The sequence below is a fragment of the Anopheles gambiae genome, chromosome 3, assembly GCF_943734735.2.
Source record: "Anopheles gambiae chromosome 3, idAnoGambNW_F1_1, whole genome shotgun sequence".
NCBI classification, from domain to species: Eukaryota; Metazoa; Arthropoda; class Insecta; order Diptera; family Culicidae; genus Anopheles; species Anopheles gambiae.
The window spans coordinates 78,093,390-78,109,385 of NC_064602.1; the positions used below are offsets into that span (position 1 = coordinate 78,093,390).

The 15,996-nt window shown below is 45.9% G+C and overlaps 1 protein-coding gene across 2 annotated transcripts in view; it reads left to right on the forward strand.

Annotated features, from left to right (window-relative positions):
- The first annotated feature begins 462 nt into the window (after positions 1-462).
- LOC5667850 (catenin delta-2) overlaps positions 463-15,996 on the forward strand; it is a 44,350-nt gene continuing 28,816 nt past the window's right edge. Inside the window, exon 1 of one of the 2 annotated variants that reach the window (XM_061654719.1) lies at positions 463-3,208. The gene's annotated coding sequence lies outside the window, so the exon portion shown is untranslated. The remainder of the gene's footprint in view (positions 3,209-15,996) is intronic. The other variant, XM_061654718.1, reaches the window with a different exon arrangement.

Here is a 15,996-nt window from a genome sequence, read left to right on the forward strand (position 1 = left end):
CTTTAAAGTGATATTGTTTCTATTTCGATCTAAATTGGAACTAAACTAGAACTAAAACTGAATCTTTTCCGTTCCGCGATCAAGTCCTGAACCTGTTGTGGTCCACAATTTGAAACTGTTCTGGAAAAGTCGTTCAGCGTTGTAAATATAGAAGAAAGAAAATGTTTAAAACCATTTCACAAAAGCATAGTCTAAGTGCTGGACGAAAGGACTTTTTTTTAAATTTTCAATCGATTGGAAGATTTTAACAGCGTTAACGGTTTTTCGGACAAGGAATTTGAATGTGGTTTCCATTTCGCCATCCGAAAGTTTCGAAATTCAATCCTAACTGTCAAAAACTGTTTACGATTCGTTTGCCTGCCATCACTGAACCAACCCGATCCCGGGTAGGGTGGGTGGCGGCTGGTTGCCCGTGTGACACATCGCCTTCTCACCCTCGCACTGTTTCACTCTCTCCGACGCAACAGAAGCGCGTGCGAGCGAAACGCATATCGATAGCGGGCATCCCGTTCTTTCTAGGGCGCGATACATCAAAAAAACAAATATGGCGACTCGGTTCGATCGGAGCTGGAATTAGTGTCGGTGCATGTTTGGCGAAAATTACCCATTTTCCAATCACGGCTCGCGGTGCCGCCAGTGTGCAAAGCGTAGAGGAAACGTCCCGCCACCCGGTGCGAGTGAAGTTCGGGCACGACCGTACGGTACAGTGCGTGAAATCGTGTGAAAAGATAGTCGGTCCCATCCCTGGATCCGCGGGTGTATGTGAGAGTGTGTGTGTGTGAGTGTGTGACGGTCGGTCAAACCTCAGCCCCTTGAAGCGGGTGGTGTTGAAAGCAAAAGCAAGTGTAAGTAGAAGCAGAATAAGAAGAAGTAGTAGAGAGGGTGTGAAAAGGAGCAAGAGAGATTGCGGCGTGCGGTGTGTGAACTGGTGAAGAGCGGTCCAGTAAAGCGGGCAAAAGAGAGAAAGAAGAATCCGCAGTACGTGTGACAGAGAGTCGCCGAAGCAGACGTGCGTGCGTGTGTGTGTGTGGTTTTGTGATTTGCTAGAGTGAGAAAGGAGGAAAGCAGAGCTGGAACCGTGAGCTGGTTGTGCGGCGTGACAACGAAGCATGCCGATGCGTGGCTGAGCAGTGGATGCATGTGTGTAGGTGTGTGAATGCAACAGCACAAACAAGACGGGCGCCGCTAGTGTGTGAGTGTGTGTAAGTATGAGCGGGAAGGAAAAATTAAGTTTTTGATGAGCTGATTCGCTGAGAATGAGGATGCTTGCTGCGTTGGCTCAAGGATGTGTTGTTTGCGGGGTGTGTGTGTGTGCTTGATTAAGAATTTATTACCAATAATTAAGTCCAATAAGTCGACATTTCACTGGCGACGGAGATTTTTCCCGCAGAAATAGCAAAACGTTAACAACAATCCGATTCTGCTACAATCAGATAATCCTACAAATGAGTATGATACGTCATGAAACGTTAATTTGAAACTGTTTAATAATTTCAAACTCCCATTTTAGGTCTAAATGATGAAACAGAACGGATTGCTTTTTTGAGAAAAAAGTAACGGACAAATTTTAACGATTTTTTGGAGCTCCAACCAGCTCGGAGAACGTTATCAGTTGAATCCTGCCAAATGATGCGAACCAAGTCATGATCAACACCTATCAGTATTTACTCCACACACATTTGGCGAAAGGCCAGTCCGTTGAATGGATGACCGATTCTGACTAATGCCCTAGTATCGTGCCGCCCTCATTGTCTTGGTATTGCTTGGGCAGAAGTTCAAGGGTCAAGTCAAACCGGGCGACTGAGAAAGTACCCATCGAATATGGACCAGATGACCTAGAAGTGTTGTTTCAGGCCAAATGTCTGGCACCAATTTTGAACCAATCTGCCGGTCCCGAAAAGACTCCCGAATGTTCCGGTGCCTTCCATTGCCAGCAGTGGGCAGCCAGACCCTTCCGAAGCAGTCTGAAGCTATCAGGTTTAACTCCTGAACCGGGTTATTACAGGATCTTTCTTCCTTAATCCTTAATTGGCTATTTTAGTGATGAATCGATCCATATATCCCTGTTGAGTGGCATTTCCGGCGCAAAATATTGTACTTTTGATGGCATAAAATTCAAATGAAGCACAGCACACCGGGCAAGCGACGAACCCTTTTTTTGAGCGTAAAACGGCCATTGGCACCGGCATTCATGCATTTTGGCAGCTTGGATGCTGCTCACATTCTCAAGACCCAGCATGAAATGCGTCCAAATGCATCTCCTCCTAGCTTCCCAATCATCCAATACAGCGGAATTAACACCCGCCCCAAACGCCCTGCCGTGATAGTGTGTCACAAATGCAGCCCGAGCATTGGTGAGCATGAATCTCGCGTGCTGGAGGAAAATCAAGATTTTCCACCACGAGATTGGGAGAGAAAATTCCATCTCGTCTCCTCGTGTACCGCCCCGCAGTTTTGGGCTTTGAAGTACGAGAGAAGAGCCCGAGAGAGAGAGAGAGAGAAAGAGCAAGAGAAGCCAAACACAATCTCAATGGCAATGCGCAAAGAGGACGAAAGATGGAAATCGTTGTGCTCTCCTATAGGTCTAGGTGGGCTGTGGTGGCTGGCGCACACACAGGCCCAGTGACAGCAGCAGCACCAACACACGCTCGCGAACGGGCGCATCAACACACACACACACACACAGACACGCAGAAGAGAGTCAGCGGCGAATGGAAAATTTTGCACCGCGCCACTGTGGTGTGCCGTTACTGCCAAGACGTCAGAGTCGGGTGCGTGCGTGACACGAGCGGACACGGCAAATGCCATCCAGTGCGAAAAGGGGGTTGCGAGCGTTCGTTGCGGCACGGCGGGCCGTTCGTGCCTGTGAGTGTGTGTGGTGTGATGGTGTGATAAGAGGCGTAATTGGACAGTGAAAATCACACATTTTTCCACTGGGTCCTAGTGGGCTTTGGGAAAGGAAGAAACGTAGTGCACGTAGCGTGTGTGTGAGTGTGTGGGTGTGTGCAGGTGCCGGGGAAAATTTCCTGTCGCTTTAACCGAATGGTCCAAAAAAGCAATTGCAGACGGATTGTGTTTCTGCTTTTTTTTGCAAGGAAAACAGTGATCCTTGTGTGTGAGGAAATGAATCATTAAAAAGAAACAACCAATTCCTGCTATTACTTGTGTAGTGCAACAACAAAAAAAAGAAGAAGGAGAGCAAAAAAAGGTGTGTATATGTGGCGCGGTGTGCTGTGGCGGTGGAAAATGTACGGAATTGTACGCCCTGTGCGAGAGGGATAACCCCGAAATATAATGCTCCTCCTTTCCGGGGACAGTGAGCGGCGCACCTGTCAACGGTAGTGTGTGCGAATTTTGCGGCTGCTGCACCACGGCCCCACCCCGCGCCTCGCGCGAAATGCGTACGGCAAGGGTGCGGCAATTTTCCTACGCCAATGGAAAAGGAGGAAAAAAGGAATGCACAACAAACGCTCGTTCGGTGTGAAAATGGTTAATGATTGATGGAATTCTTTAGTAAAGTTGGCAAAGGGAAGAGGAAAAAACGCATACACACACACACACACACACACGCCTAAAAGGATTACGCCCCACAATTGTATATGCATGTGTGTGTGTGTGTGTGTGTGTGTGTGTAGCAATTTTTGCTCTTATCCTTTTCTCTTCGTTTCATGATTTTGCTTATCAAATGATTGCACCGATAAAAAAAGGAAAATCTTTCACTATACATCTCTCCGCCCGTCTCCTCCTTTAGCAATAGGGCGTATGGCGCTGTACGTGTGCATCTCTGCGTGTGTGTGTGTGTGTGTGTGTGTGCGCATCCGGAAAGTGCAATCTCCGGGCTGGGGTGGTGGTGTCGCACGGCAAAGGAAAAAATCTGGGTTACTATGGTCATTTACGCTGCACGGGACGCCCGTGCAAGGTAGTAGTAGTAAGAAGAGGAAGAAGAAGCAATGCATTTCTTGTGGCAACGGTATGGGAAAGACGCAAAAAAGAGGATCCGTGAGAAACACGGATCAGAGAGCTGCTGGTGCAAAGAAGTGTCACGAAGAAGAAAACACCATCCAAACGTGTTTGTGTGTGTGTGTGTGTGTATTTTAAGGATGCCGTGCTCTTCAGTGTGAGCGTGTGCCCAGCAAAGGATGGGAGAGCATGCGAGAACGGTCCTTTCTCTCACACTGTCTCTCTCTCTCTCGCCTGAAAATGCCGCTCGTATCCTTTTTGCGGTTGGATGAGATAAATCTCATCCGGTCTATTTTTTTTTTTTGTTGCATGTCCTGCATCCTCCTGCACCCTCACCCCCCACTCGTCCTGACTGTGATAATCATTTTCACCAGAGCTGTGGAGCATGGGAAAATGATCCTTTCCCTTGTGTCGCGGTTTTGCGTAGAAATTTGACACAAATACGCAGCGGGGCCACGCACACTACCAAGCTTCTGTCCACCGTACTATCTCCGGTTACTGGCAGTGGGTGGCAGTTGAGGATGGGGTTGGTTGTGGGTGGGTGTGTATTTTCCCGCAAGGGACACACACACACACGCACACACCGGGGAGTGCACAAATTGTTTATTGTTTGTTGTCGGCAAGCATGAAGCTGGGAAAACAAAACAAACACGCACACACACACTCACACGCAGTTGTTGTTTTTTGTGTGTTTGTGAGTCTAGGGAAGGGGGATGAAGGGGGAGGACTTGATGCTTCCAATGTATACCGGATGATTCAGTAATTTATATATGACGACAATTATTGAGTTTGAGTTGTTCATGAATGTTGAAAAAAAAAAAAGTTTTGAATATGAGTCGAACCCAAAGGTTCTTTGTCGCCCGAAGCATCTTTCTCGATATGATGATTCAGTTGGGTAGTAAAAGCAAATCGATCCACACTTTATGGCAGTAGATAAGGGAAGTGTGCGCCTAATAGGTCGCGCCTATTATTACCTTGTTTAACGAGTTTATCATAATTACACAGGGCGCGATAAGTCATTCGTCAATCATTGCATTGCATTGCCAAGGGGAGAGGAGTATAAGCTGTCAACAGGGGCAGTTTATTTGGAGTGTGACAATATTTTCTTTTTGCAACAATTTACAGCTTATCAATTACGTGTCACATCAAGCAATTTCTTCATATTCTGCATACTGATTGGCGAGTGACTTAATTTTTTTTTACTGATTTGCGAGTATTTTTTGTCTCAGTTTGGAAAAAACATGATTTTAGTTCCCAGCGTTAATAAGCAATTTATTGTTTATAGATTATCATTTTTTTTTTCTTTTACGACCATTAGCAGTGACTAACATCCGTGGTAGTAGTAACTCTGTAAACCTTTCTCCTTTATTTTTGGTTTTGTAGTTTCTCCAAAAAGTGTCAAAATCTGTTTTTAACTCCTTAATATGGTCAGATTACACGGCTGCACAAATAAATTTCAAAGATTCCCTTTACTTTTAAGAACATGCCAAAATCCAAACCCATTATTTTGGTCTTGGAACCAATACATTGCATATTATGGTTCAAGAACTGCACATTAGTGGTGGAATAGTCGGACCTATCCGATTCCGATTCCGTGTTCGGTATCAATTCCGGAGCAGATTCCGATGTAGGAATCGTTTCCGATGCTGGAATCGATTCCGATTCCGGAGTCGATTCCGGAGTCGATTTCGGAGCTAATTCCGGAGTTGACTCCGGAGCCAAATCCGCGTACAGAATCTGTTCTGGAATCGGAATTGGCCTGGGAATCGCAATTTGCCCCGATAACGGAATTATGATTGACTTCAGAAATGGAATTAGCTTCGGAATGAGAATTAGTTCTTGAATTAAAAATCGAAGTTTCAAAAGCGAAATCAGTCCGGGAATCTCCATCGTTTACAAGTAAATTTTGATTCTTTCCAGTTATCAATACGTAGTATCATTGGATCCAAAGGCCTTTTTATATGGAGATGTCGAAACCGACTCCATTTCGAAGCCGATTCTGATTTCCGAGCCAATTTCGATTCCGGATCCGATTTCGATTCCGGAACCGACTCCGAATCCGGAACCGATTCCACAACCACTTCCAGAGCCAATTTCGGAATCGATTCCGGAAACTGATTCCGGACCTACTGTCCGGAATCGATTCCAGAAAACTTGCGAGCTAGCCGGAATTTATTCCGACAAAAGTTTCATTTTTTCCCAACAATACTGCACATGTCCTAATGTCGGCCCTGGATCTGATGCTGAATCTATACTGGTCCTGGAACCAATCATGAACCCATACCTGCCTTGGCACCAGTCATGGATCCATACTGGTCCTGGAACCGATCATGTATCTATGCCGTATCTGGAACCTATCATGAACCCATACTAGTCATAGAACCTATCATGAGCCCATACAGGGCCTGGAAACAATCATGAACCCATACTGGTTCTGAAATCGATATGTTCGAATCCATACTGATCCTAAAACCGAACATGAACCTATACCGGTTCTGGAACGGAACATGCCCCTGTACCGGACCTGGAACCTATCATGAACCCAAACTGGGCCTGTAACCTATGATGCATCCATACCTGCCCTGAAAGCAATCATGAACCTATACCGGACCTGGAACTGATTATGATCCTGTACCGAACCTTGAACCTATCATGAACCCATACCGGACCTGGAATCGATACTGGTCCTAAAACCGAACATGAACCTATACCGGTCCTGGAACCAATCATGAACCCATACCGGTTTTGGAATCGATACTGAACCCATACCGGACATGAAATTAACGCTGAACCCATACCGACCCCAGTACTAATCATGAACTCATATCGGTCCTGTAATCAATCATGAAACCATAATGATTCAGAAGCAGCTTCCGATGTAATTAATTTCCTGGAACAGTACCTGGAACTGTTCCGGGTTTGGATTCGCAACGATACTTAAACCCCAGCCCCAGCCTAGAACCGATACAATTCCAGTTCCAGTCTACAAACCATACCCGCAGTAAATGTGCTGCGTAGGAATATTCTCGGAATAAGCGTAGGCATTTTAGGAGAATTTATATAGTGATTTAATTGATCTGTAGTTTTTTCATGATCACAGCGCAAATATAGTACAATTCCAAACCTGGGGAGGAGTATAGGAGAACACGAACCGGACGGGAATTGTTCCACGTCCTGCCAAAGTGGAAGCATCTCAGTAGAACACCGGACATCGAAATCCCAGCGGGACAGATACAAAAGAAAAGAAAAGCAATCTAGCACAACTGCACCTGTGCTGCGCCCCAACTCACCGCTAATGGACAACGGTATACTGCCTGCGCAAGCGGGAATTATCACGCCATAAAACGCTGCCTGCACCGCCGGGCTAAAGCCCATCAAATGCCCGTGGCTGGCTGGCTGGCTGGCCCAATAACAAACCCCGTGTTTCATCTCATTACCTAGAAACCGTCATCGCAACGACAAACCGGTGCGCGGTTGTGGCGGCGGGGCTGGTTATGGTGGCGTTGGTGCGCAACCGACGTCCTCGCGGATTGTCGGATCCGACCCGGGACAGCACCACCAACATTGTGAAACCGCGAATAATGACGGAGGTCGGGGGGAAGGGAGGGAGGGGCTGCTGCAAAACCGGTTTGTTGCGCTTTGGGGCTCAGTGGTGGTGGCACACTTTTTGCGTTTGTGATCGACTAGTAGCAGCGTGTGTGTGTGTGTGTAGATTGCACTTTCTCCTGCACCGGGATGGAAGGCGGAGAGGATGAAAAAGGGGAAGTGACAGGGGTTGCCACGATGCAGAACGTCACCGGGCGGGACGTTGAATATATGGGACAGCAGCAGCGCCTCAGCGGCTCACCTCTCGGCGTCACTTTGCGCTTGATGTTTCATTAGTTGGATTATTAAGGACAGAGTACGTCACGGTGGCGGGTTGGCGATGTTTTTGTGTTATAAATTAGAAAACAGGAAATTTGTCACATAAATATCCAATGAGCATTTGTTTGCATCTTTATATTTAACGTCTTTACTTCGTTTCTTGGATTAAATATTGATATAATTTCAGCCGCCTAATGTCAAATTCTAATTAGAAAAAGAAACATCATGACAGAATATCATGAAAAGTGACTCCATTTTTGGGAAATATTCTCATTATTTTTCTATCATTTAGCACTAAGACATGCACACAATGTTTCTCACATATATTTTCTTTTAATTTGTTTTGTTGTGATTCAACCGCACTTACGCTCTTTTACGACGTACTCTCCCAGTGTCCAATTCGACTCCATCGACAGACGACGCGATCGGGAATGGGAGCAATCGAAGCAAAATCAATTTACACAGAAATGTGGAGCAGCGGCGGGATAAAATGCACACACACCCATATACAATAAAACAGAAACCCGGTCAGATTGCAAAAGATCGAGTATCAGCCGGATGGCAATACCATGGCACCGCCAATCCACCTCCAATCCACACCAACCGACTCGGTAGTGCGAAAAAAGGGCAACTGGATGCCAATGGCTGGCGAACGACAAACCCCGTTCCCCTTTTCCCCCATTCCCCGTTACAAACGGTTGATAACGAGCCACACTCACTGCTGCTACTGCTGCTGCTGATAATGATAATGGTGCACGCGCTTTTGTGCAACACCAACCATTCGAAAGCAAAGAAGGATATCTTCTTAACGCGACACAGCAATCGCGTCCCCATATATTGAAGCAAAAGGGGGATTCCGGGCGACACAATCAAAGCGCGAGACGATTGATTCCGGTGGCTGGTGGCCTTCCCTCCAGCGTCGCAGGGCAATATGACAAATAACCGGAACGACCTCGAAACGGTCGTAATTGGATATCCTTTGTGCGGCGGCGACAACACAACAACGTGACTGTTTCGTGACCGCTGACCTGGCGCGGAACTTGGAGAAGGAGGTTTGAGGGATGGATAAGATGACGTAAACGAGGGAGAAAAAAATCAAAACACCTCGACAGTGTTGTTAGGTGTGCGTGCGCTGGTATTTTCCGTTTTTTTCTTTTCCTCTCTCTCTCTCTCTTTCTCTCTCTCTCTCTCTCTCTCTCTCTCTCTCTCTGTCTGATTGGTCTGATCAGCAATTGCGCAAATCGGTCGCGCAAAAATCGATCCAATGCAAAGGGAAACAGTTCCACGATCGAGGGCCACCAACAGAAGAATATCCTTTTAACTGTGTGTATGTGTCTCTCTCTTTGTTTGAAGTAATCGACACCGTCTGGTGTAACAAAGGCAGTTTGGAAGCGCTTCAGCGACATCAAAACTAATCCATCGAACCCCTCCTCTGTCCGAGTAGGAAGGGAAAGAAGTTAACACTTTTGCCTCCAAACCACCACCGGTGATGCCTTCATCAATTGCTTCCTAACGGCGTGTGAGGGTTGGTTCTTGATTGAAAGTGCAGCACTAATTGGACAGTCCCTTTTTTCTCCGTGCCGCGGATGAGCTTCCGGGAGGGAAAAACTATTTCCACGGGCTGTGGTTTGGCCATCAGCGTGATCCTTCTCCTTCTCGTCCTTGTCCTTGGTGGAAAGGAAATTAGTTTCTCCAAGGTGTGGTGGGAAGTGGCTTGACGGGTTTACTTCCGGCACGCAATCAATTCGCTCGCCCCCGTCGTCTAGAGTCGTGGAATGTTCCGTTTGCCTTCTTAACGTTCTACTGCCGATGTGTCTGTGTGTGTGGGTGGTATTTTAGCAAGGAAATTGATTGTTGAAATGAAGATGATTTGAATATCTTCGAACGGTAAACGATTGCATTCAAATGATTGATACGATTGAGTGCAATGGAAAGGGAAAGTCGATCAGATAGAAGACAAAAGCAATACTTAAGATGCTTCTTGGAATGGTACAAACTATGTCACACTTTTATCTCTCTCTATCGTTCTCTGTCTCTATCTTCTGTCTATCTCACTGTCTTTCTCTCTCTTCGCCTCTCTTCCTCTGTCTCTCTCTCCCTCTTTCTCACTCTGTCTCCCTATCTGTCTCTCTGTATCTCTCTCTCTTAGCTTCTCTTCCCCTTTGTACCTGTCTGTCTCTCCCTCTTTCTCTATATTTCTCTTTCTATTTCTGCCCCACTTTCTCTCTCTCTCTCTCTTTCTCTCTCTCTCTCTCTCTCTCTCTCTCTCTCACACACACACACACACACACGCACATGAACATACAACATGCCTTTTTCATTCAATGAGAAAGCTAGTACGAATTCAGATGAAATCACAATTGCAGCACTTGAAATCACAATTGCAGCACTTGAAATCACAATTGCAGCACTTGAAATCACGATTGAAGCAATTGAAATCACAATTGTAGCACTTGAGATCTGCAACTGCACAGCGCTCAAAGTCACAAAACAGTACAATTGCATCATTTGCCGCTCAACTTAAAGCTACAGCAATTGGTTAGTGATTTTATTTGATCCATTCGTGATATCAACTGATTACAACCGAAATTTGTCATATCATGTGACAAATGAATTAATTCAAATGAACCGGTAATCATTTATCTGAAGCTACTGCCATTTTGGTTTGTTTTACATTTTGCATTTGAGACATCAACTGATTGCAGAATCATAATTGTTTTCAACAACTAAGAAAATTGACGTTTCTAATGATATTCTACGACACTCCACTAATGTTACAATCATTGGCTTGAGCTTTCATATGCTGTGTTGTCATATGCTGTGCTATCAACTGATTGGTCTATTCAGCATTTGTGATATCAACCGAAAAGGCTGACATTTCAAATGAAATGGTTTAATATAAACATGGCATTATCCTTTTGTCATTTTCATAAAATCAGGTTTTGAGAAGAGAATTCTCAATTTGAATTTTTTTAAAACCAATAAAACCCCAACCGACTCACGACCGAACTCTTCACTCTCGGGTGTAAAAGCAAAGAAAATCAAATTTCCCTACCGGTGTGTCTTGCGAGACCACTGTTATGCTAATCTCGGGTATAAGCAAAGCAAAGAGAAAGGGGGGGGGGGCGATAGAAGGGGGGCGTACACTGAAACATGCAGCTTATGTTTCTTTTGCTGTGCAGTTGATTCCTTTTTCGGACCCAAGATTTTATATCTCATCGTCCTTTTTTTTTGTCTCTTTCGCAATCGTTTTTCTATCGAAAGAAAATTCTAGTCAACTACGGACGGCCATGGCTCCCAACGAGTGTTTAGTGTATACACAAGTGGTAGCTGTTTGCTGGGTGTGTATTTTTTTTTTTTGCGTCGCGATTGCAGATTATCTATAATCAACGGGGAATTTTACTCGTCCCGTGGTTGTTGAACGGAAATCGGGGAAAAAAGGAAGCACAAGACACGACAACTTACCACACCTTCAGTTGCAGGTAGTCAGTGGGTGGCGGGGGGTGTGGTGATGATGATACAGAACAGAAGGATGTGAAAAATCTTGCATCCGGCGTGCTTGTTACGGACAGTTTCCGCTTTTTCCGTTTCGTCCTTTTCCTTTCTCAGCAGCTTCAGCTTCTTCTTTTGCTCTCTACCGGGCCAGAGACCGTTTCGTATCGTCTTTGAACCAGTTTAAAGCTGTCCGTGTCCCTTGTCCGGAATCGACGAACTCGGCCGACAAGCGAGCAGAGCAGAGCAGGATCTCGATCCAGCTAGCGAAATGAACCGATAATGGATTGGTAGCCGGAGTAGTTTTCCGCTGCATGCGGGAAAAGTGGGAAAATTTATCATCTTTTTCTCTCCTTCTCGCTCACCTCGTCTTTCCCACTTGCTCTCTCGCTCGGCTCAAAATGAAATATACAAGGTACTCTCGACCCGTTGCAGAAGAAGAGACGTATTATTTGATAGGAGAAATTAGTCCGCCTCGCCCTGGGAGTTTTCCCTCTTGTTTTTCCTTCTTGTTTTTGTTTGTTTCAATGAGTTTGTTGGGGGGCGCGAACCCGGACCCTTGTGTACGATGCTCATACACAGCTTCCCGCTATAAAAGGATAAACAATGACCGTTTTTGCCCCTCGGACCGGGACCGCCGTACGTGCTGTGTTGTGGGTGGTGGTTGGCAGCTTTTCTTTTTCGCCCTGCCCACCCCCCCTACAATACAACTGCATGGCCGTAGTCAGCAGTGTCTGGAGCAGTGCCGCGACCCCGGAAAAGCCAGGTGAAATACAATTTGCAATCAGGTAATTTGCTAGATAGGATTGTTTAATGCGGCTAATCAGATCAGCTGCTGAGGCACCGCACTGTTCCTTTTCCCCCCAATCCAGAGGAGAAGAAGGGGAATGATTTCACTTCCGCCCAAGAGGATAAATGGTTTGTTTTACTGGTTTAGAATTTATGCCCGTCTGGTGGTGTGTGGCGTGGTGGCCAACCTTATTTGCTGCGCGGTATGAAATATATGGCAGGTTATGTAGCATATTTCTCGTGGTGTGTGGTGTACCTATCGCCCTTTTTTTGAGAGGTAATTAAGTGGAAAATTATCAAACCATCAAGCGCATCGCGCATGCTTGTTGTGTATGGTTGGAGGTCCGCTCTGTTGTGGTTTATTGCGGTGGAGGACACATTTGTGTTTCTGTGAACTCTTCTGTGAATTTCACAGGGAAATCAGCTTTGGCGTGCGAACAAAGCACCATTTTTAGTGCATTATTCTCATTATTGTGTGGCTACGACAGGTTGTGGTGCGCAGCCGTTAGTTAGAGTCGTTGTTTTTATTGATATAAATGATAAAACAAATTTATTTTAGCACCTTTAGCCTTACCGTGTGTTCCCCTCGTCACAGTAGCATCGCATGAAAGCAAATAATTATCCATCTCGCACGGGGATAATTAATAGTCCAGTATCTCGTCTCTGGAGGGGGTCTCGGAACAGATCTTGAAAGGCAAATAGCCAGAGAGAGAGAGAGAGAGAGCGGGATAAGAAGAGGGGTCTGTTTGCTTTTTAGGAACCTTCGCTTTGCTGGCGTTGTTTGCGCATTGCACAGCCAGGCGGGGGAAGTCCTAAGCAAACACCAGGCGATGTGTGAGATTTATCGCACATAAACATGTGTTGCCGTCATGCCGCACGTCTCAAGAAACCACAAAATCATTAATTGAACCTGGTTCAGGCTTTATTTGGATTTCATTTTTTTAACCATGTTTTTCTTGTGCAAAACTCCAATCACGTTCCACGGCGTCGGACAGGCAAAAGCTGTGCAGCAAACAATTGTCTGTGTCTGGGCGCATAGTTTTAATCCATTTTTGCACACGTATTTTTTTGTTTCATGTTCCCCAGAATCCAAGCGAGTCTTTTCCAATTTTGTGGAAGCCCAGAAGAACACATAACCTGTCTGTGAAGGCTTATAGAGAGACGGCTCAAGTAGCAGCAGCAGCAGCAGCATGATGCACATTCTTTTAATTGTTTCCAGAGCTCCACGATCACGTTGCAGAGAGTCGAGGAAAAACCTCGTCCCCGTTTAGGTCATATTTATCCTTTGGAGTTGGCGATGCTCGGGGAAGAAACGGGCCGCGAAGAGAGTACACCGTCTGCAGCATATTGCTGCAACAGTAATGTGTGTGTGGCGTGTTTTTCCGCTCCTCCCTGTTGGAGGAACTATTGGAGAGGCATGGGAAGGTTGCTGGGAAAAGCGCCGGCAACCGAGCGGCAACAATAATAAATTAATCAAGAAAATGGCCCTACTTTTTGCTATTGCTGCTTCATCACAGTTCTCCCCGATCAAGGAAAACGTGGAAAGCAACAGCAGCAGCCGCCCATTCTTGCTTGCAGCTTGGTTGGGTTCTCTTCGAGTTGTGGTTGCGCGCACGAGATGAGCCGATGAGGAATATCTGGTTAAATTGTTCTGACACATGGGCGATGGGTGATTAATGGGCTGTGCGATCCTGTGCTTGCTGTTGTTGTTGCGGGAAACTCGCTGTCTAGGAAGAAGGAAGAATTGACGGTGTGTTGTGTGTGCTGGTGGAATGCTGTGAATGCTGTCCCTCCGACTTTTTGAGATTGAGTCATTTCGCGCGCGCGCGTGTGTGTGCAATTTTTCAATTTTCCCTCTTCTCGCCGTGTCCTAAGGCCCAAGAAGCTCAAGGAAAATGAAACAATGATGATTGGAAAAAGTCCAACCCAACAACGTGATGCATTCTGGCAAGAAAAAATAAGACGGCAGAGCCGTTTTTAATCGTTTTGGATTGATAGTTTTTCAGTAAGACTTTTTAAGACTTTCATGGTACAGTGGGCAAGTTGTTCTATGGATAACAATTCAGCAACCTTGGGTACTCCAGAAACTCTGGTGTATGATTAATTGCGCTCACGCTGCACACTGTTGTATCGGACACGTCAAACCTTTACCAAGCGTCTGGAGCGCCACCTCGCACAGGAAACTTTGGAACTCCAAAAACCAAAACCATCATGCCCAGAAGTTGTCCAGCGGAAAAGTTGAATGCAATGCTCCTGAAGTTCGTCTAACCCAGAATTCCGACTCGCTTCACTACTAGCTCCAAGAAGAAGCAATCACTTGAAAGAGTTACCTTACGTGCTGAATTTCTGGAGACGAGATATTCTCTGAAGTCTTGGGAATAGCTCCTGTTACTCCTATTTCGGGCGGCACATCGTTAAATGCACTTTTTGGAGTTGGTGTGGGAGGAGGGGGTGTAAGGGCGGTTATTAGAGCATCGAATCCATCCAGTGTTGTTAACTGTTGACATTTTTCATGACAGTCACCGTAAACAGCCGGTCAAAATAATTTTTGGCTGATGACATTCAATGCTTCCACGACACGACTGTCATTAAACGAAATTCATTCGTGTCGCTACCGTCAGGGCTGATGCAATGACATGAAATGTAAACAATGTAGTCTGAATGTCATTTGACATTTTTTGAACAACACAAATCGATACGATCGGAGGATTATGAAGTGTATCGTCGCTGAATTCTAGTGAAATGGCAAAAACTAGTGAAATGAAAGCCTTTGCACCGCACGCTCTGTTGTAGTTTGACATGAATACGGCCGTTTGCAATACGACACAGTTCACGATTCATACAGGTTGGCGAATGTCAAATGAATGTATCTTGAAAATGTCTTCATGTCAAATGACATTTTTTGACGGGAATGTCAAATGACAGAGAGAGATGGGAATGGGAAGCTTCAAATCGAATGAATGTTTACAATTTTATGTCGATGAACGTCACCGTTCGCAACACTGAATCCATCTCAAACTCCCAGGATGTTCGGAGAAACGACCCACCCGGAACGCTCGATAATGATGCACTTTTTTGGAGGAGGTTGGTTTGAGCAATGGTGGAGGCGGTGCTGTAACTAGATAAAATGATGACGGGTGGTGTGTGGTACATCTTCCGGTGGAAGCAAAACGTTTGGAGCCACACACACACACACACACACCGTCTAGCTGTCATCGTTGATTGCACGCCTTCCTTCAGTGCTCTCGAAGTTGGCAGGACCCGAGAAGAGGTCGAACCGTGGGAAACGTGGTTTGATCAGACAAGATCCTTGCCTCTTTACTGTGGAAGTAGTAGAAGTAGTAGTTGCGGTGGCGGTACTGCCGAATCATTAAATTCTCCAGGGAACGGACAAGCAGCTACCAAGCTGTAGCTTCACCGTCACTGGGAGACAGAAGCGCAAAATGTAATGTCCCCAATTTTGAAGCGGTTTTGATCGCAAGAAGCAGAAGAAGCAAACGTATGTGCGATGTCTAGAAAGGATCGTGGTGTGGTCGGTAAGCTAAGATAAGGGGTAACACTAAAGCAGAGTGCCGAGAATTGTACAAAAGATTCGCGAAAAGTTCAACGTGTGTGTGTGTGTGTGTTGAGAGGAGTGACACGTCATCGGTGTGTGGTCCCTTACACGTTGGGCGTTTATGTTAGGGACTGGAGCGGACGCGGGACACACACACACACACACACAGACACTGGCAGGTTGTGTGTACTAGGGTTTGAAGTGTTTCCTCCCTTCCTTTCCTGTCAACGGTTGAGTATCCCGAGTGTATCCTCCAATGGACGGTGGGGGAGGTTTCACTTCCGGCTGGGAAGAATACGGACAGAAGAGGCCTGTGCATGTGAGAACGACTTCAC